This window comes from Dreissena polymorpha, chromosome 9, assembly GCF_020536995.1.
Source record: "Dreissena polymorpha isolate Duluth1 chromosome 9, UMN_Dpol_1.0, whole genome shotgun sequence".
Taxonomy (NCBI): domain Eukaryota; kingdom Metazoa; phylum Mollusca; class Bivalvia; order Myida; family Dreissenidae; genus Dreissena; species Dreissena polymorpha.
Genome location: NC_068363.1, coordinates 22063781 through 22069011, shown reverse-complemented (window position 1 = coordinate 22069011; position 5231 = coordinate 22063781). Strand labels below are relative to the sequence as shown.

Sequence of the window (5231 nt, the reverse complement as noted above, 5' to 3'; positions counted from 1 at the left end):
CACATACCTTTTTATATATGTACTGTGTTATGTGTTATTTGAATGTTTAAATAAAAAAAAATGGATGATATAAAATGATGCATTCTAATATTTGCATTCATATTGTAACTATAGAGCTAAGTGTATGCAGTTTAGACTGTGATTTTAGAATTGCTACAAAATGGCTAGTTTTTTAGTGGCGACAAAATTTAAACTATTCAACAATAGTTTGCGAAAGAAAATTAGAAACCTGCAAGATACCTGTATTTATTAAATATTTTAATTGCGAATCAAGTATGTTGTTATGCTGTTACACATAATTATACATTGATAATAAATAAGAAGACAATTAGTGGTGTTAACGTTTCCCAACAGTAGAAATCATTCTTCTGATGAAGTCAGTGATATACAGACGAAAGCTCCAGGTATGGCTTTCAATACGTAGTGTGTGTTATTTGACAGTCTAAAACTTATTGGATTAAACAAAAATCCTGTCAAATTTGTCAATCAACATTGATTTGACACATCACATGATTTTGATTATGTTAAATCAGTGTACTGTATGCTAAATGCAACTGCTTTAGCAAGCTGTCAAGTTGAATTGAGACATTTGATGAAACAAACTGTTTCCTGAGTAGGACCAGTACTTAGTGTCTATATGACGTACCATGACGTCGAAAGTCTGCAAGACCTACTAAGTAGATCGAGAAATGTACTTCGACGTACAATTTTCACCGACCCTTGAGTGTTAGCCAATCAGAAGACACCTTACGTCTTTTAGAGATTTTTGACATTGAACATTATTATTATTATTTATACCGAATTATGTCACAATCGACCGCTTACTCATAGAAATTGTGCGTATTTATGAAACATTATTATTATTATAATTTATACCAAATTATGCGACTATCGACCGCTAACTCATAGATATTGTGCGTATTTATTGACCTGGCGTGGCGGAATTAACCTCTGACTTATGCAAGTTATGGTTATCACAAAATACCACCAACGGGGAGTTTATAATACATTATTTATCCCATTAATGCTTGGTAACTGGTTACCGTTGGGAATTTCCAACACAGTAATGCGCTGGACGGTCGTGATACTCCGCCCCGCATGATCATTTCAGACACACAATATGCTGAACAATTTTAATTTTAAAAAGGTAACAATTGAATCTTCTTCAAATTTGTATATAATCTATGTCAATGCATTAAATACTTGAAACTTCTATGTGACGTTATTTTGCCATTCTGATATTTTTATTCATTTTGTCCTCAACTAAAGTTTTAAACATTTATTATGAATAAATCTGAAGGAAAAGCGGCTCAAGAGACTAGTGTTTTGATTGGCTGTTCAGAAAATGTGTACATAGAAGTACAAACATGTATGTCGAAGTACAAATTGTACTTTGTCGTACAAAAATATACTTTGAAGTGTATTTTATATTCATGTCGACGTACTTATTGTACTTCGACGTACATTTCTCTTTTTAACGTGTAGGTCTTCTTGACTTTCAACCCAAATGGTACGCCATAGTATGTCTTTAGGGTTATCTAAAGAATGCTCCCACTTAAAGGATCAATACAGAGACCTCCCAGTGACTAAGCCAGTTAGCAGACACCCCATCCACTATACCACAAACACCGAACCAGCTATAAATTACTGTGGCTAGAAAACAAAAAAATATATAAGATGCTAGATCTTCAAGCTTGGAACATGTAACTCGTTTTAAGATTGATTTTTTTGGATGCATTACTAAATTATTGCAACAATTATCATATTTTGAACACAATCATGTCCATATATTTATAAATAATAAATGGTTATCAAAAAAACTTAAAAAGCTTTTGCCCGTAAATTAGGTAGCACCTATTATCATATTAACATATTAATGTACAGATTCACCTAAACAGTCAATTAAAAATGATTCAAAGTGTAAGCTGACAATATTTACAACATAGTTGGATTCGCACACATCGATAATTATTAAGGTTCACAGCGATTTTCCTCCTTCTTTATAAAGTACCGGTAAACGGCACTTTCCCAATTACGAAAAAAATACAAATTTCCCAATTGCTGTCCTTAAATTCCCAATTAAAGGTAAAAAAAAAAAAAAAAAATTTTTTTTTTTTTTTTTTTTCTTAAGCAACATTTAGTTAGTTTCCCTTTGCAGCTCTATAGCTTGAACCTAGGTTTATATAATATTGACAGCTTGAAAACACTTGGTTATCAATTTTAAAGTATTTGGGAGCAAAAAATCAAATACACCAATTTCCCAATTTGAGGTTTCCACGACTCGATTTTTCCCAATTTTGAGGTTTTCACAACTCGATTTTTCCCAATTGGACCGGTACAGGTACTTTTCCCAATTGGACAAGGAAAATCACTGGTTCATGTAAAGTGTAAAAAGGCGTATTCTTCACATAGAAATACTTCAATAAATATTATGGCAATAAATTCAATTTATAAGTCAATAGCCTCGTTAACACTTGTAGAACATATAAGAAAATGCTAATAAAAAAAACATGATGCAAAATGTTGCTTTTAAAGAAATATACAGCGCATGCATGAAATTATCAAAATAACAAACGGAGTTAAATTGAACAAATTCCTTTGGTCAAAATATTGTATACACTTAATGTTAGGTACTACAAATGTAAAGTCCACACAACACACACCAACAATCCTAAATTAAGGAAAAGAAAAAACATAAAAAAAATGTCAAAAGTTAACACAATAATTGGGAACTACTTTAAGTATGGTGGACTTACCAGTGAACCTTCATTTTCAAAATTACTTATCTACTCGCAATACAGTACTCATTATAGTCACACAATGACACAATTACAAAAAATAAACTATATTACCAAAAGGGAAAACACTTTGATTGTTCATTTGAAATATATAGGACTCGGAAAGACGACTAATTGGCTACCTTAAAACAAATTACAACATGTTTATGTCACATCTTGAACTCCATACACGTTAGTTAAACATGTGGGGCATAAAACATCCGGTTTCAAGGAAGTCGACATAACAATATTTCAATTAACGATCTAGGCATAATATTTGTGGGATCGGAAAAATGAATTATACAAATGTTGGGCACACGCACATATTAAACCAACTGAACACTTACATTTCTATAAAAACCTTGTCATCGATGAAAAAGTGCTTTTGTTATTGTCTTGTCATGTTTACTTGTTCAGGAAGCCATTATTTGCCGGAAGTATATTAGAAAAATATTTCGTTTCAAAATCGATCATTGATATAGCAACCCCAGCTAATTTTTCATCAACATCTGTTTTTAAAGGCAATTGCATATTTGAAAAGAGCTCTTTAAGAGCTTTTCAGAACAGTTTTTCTTTTTAAAATATCTTAAAAAATAAAAAAGTTATGGGAATTTGAATATTGCTAAAATGCGCACAAATTCTGAATTTTCTCCCTATATAAAGTGAACAAGGAAGCGCGACATTCGCGGCACCGGAAATTCAAGTTCATACATTTTTACATAGTAAAATTGCCATAACTTTTTTATTTTTAGAGATATCTTCATGAAATTTGGAACATTTGTAGATCAATGTATACTCTGTTTATTAAAGTATTATAAACACTTTTAGTTATTAATACACACATGGTAATGATCAACACATTTAGGAAGCATATACATAATTTTATTAGAGACATAATTTTATTAGAGACATTATCTTTTTTTCGAAAGGCATCAGGCTAAAATATCTACAATTAACACATTTATTCACTCAAAAGCAATATTGGAATTACTTAAAATGGAAACCGGTTTTTAAAAGCAAATTTAACTAATTTAGTCTTAACTCGCTAATCAAATTTTCACAGGTGTTTGGGGGGGGGGGGGGGGGGGGCGGAATGTCTTTTCATCGTTTTGGGACGGGGACATGCACACATTCTATAACTTTCTAATCCTTGAAATAAATCTATGAATATTTCTTATATATGTTATATATGTTGTCTTTTGTTGGTGCCTCTTTCACATTCCATAACCATTCAAAATTCAAACAGTCGGGCACAAATCCAGCAGAAATTAGGAATTGTTTCTGAACCGTCTGAATGTCTTCTCGTAGAGGCCATTTGTACTGGCCAAGTTTTCTGGTGGTAGTCATGAATTTAACCACAAAGTTTTCTTTATCTTTAACTTCAAAATCCATACCAGGATACCAAGCATCCTGGTATGCAATTGCAACATATGCATTACAATTTAAAATTCTGCATTTAGATTCATCAAGTCTTTCACATTTTTTCACCAGGCACTTTTCTTTAAATTGACAAGTTTTTTTTCTGGTCACATGTTCTTGAAACTTTGGTTTTGACATATTTTTCTGTTGATGCTTTGAATGAAGGGTTAAGATGACACAGTAAATTGAACAACACAGTTGAAATTTCCCCATTTTTTCTATAAAAGTATTTATTTCAAGAATGAGTCCATTCTTCTGCCTGTTTATAGGCTACAAGGTTTCTGCCTTCTTCTAAAGAGAGGTTGTTATACCATTTTCATGACAGAATGGTCCTGGGTAGTCTGCCATTGACTTCCTAGATCTACTGAAAAAAAGGAAAGAAAAGTCAGACCTACATCATCAGTACATGTATAAATCATGTTAATATGCAACTTTTACAGTGCAAAAACATTCTCACAGGCCAGTGGGGATATGCACATTTGGACAATTTCTACAACGTCGGGGCAAATTTATCGATTTAATCATGTCAACGATTGTTTAGATACTTAAGAAAACTTATTTTCATACATATAATTTACGGATAAAAACACCTTTGAGGGCATTTCATAACAATAACACGGGGTTGGTTTTCCTACGATTCGATCGCACGAGCAAGTGCCCGTCCTTACATCGAAATTACATATTTGCACTGAAATAAATAATTAATCGAGTCAAAATCAAGGTTTCTAGAACTCACCTTTGTATTTAGAATAAAGTTGAACCACATGAAGATGTTTTCTATCGGTAACATGCTCAAAATCGTCGATAGAAAAACGTGTTTTCGATGCGTGATCAGTTAATCAAAATGGCGGTCAAAGGTGAAAAGCGAGGTCGCCGGGTGACCGGAGTAAATTTGAATAAATTACTACGTTCGGCTTAAAATGCGGGAGGGTTCCTATTGTTTCCGACAAAAGATTTTTATATCAAATTAAACTTCAGAACATTCCCTACAATATGATATATGATGCATAGTTCAGAAATCAGTACTTTTTGTAA

The 5231-nt window shown here is 32.3% G+C and overlaps 1 long non-coding RNA gene across 1 annotated transcript; it reads right to left on the bottom strand.

The window, feature by feature from the left end:
• Positions 1 to 4394: 4394 nt before the first annotated feature.
• LOC127845284 (uncharacterized) lies at positions 4395 to 5024 on the bottom strand. Its single transcript, XR_008033161.1, has 2 exons — positions 4933 to 5024; positions 4395 to 4560 (listed from the first exon to the last, which is right to left on the bottom strand). It is a non-coding gene; the product is annotated as an uncharacterized LOC127845284 (long non-coding RNA).
• Positions 5025 to 5231: the final 207 nt, after the last annotated feature.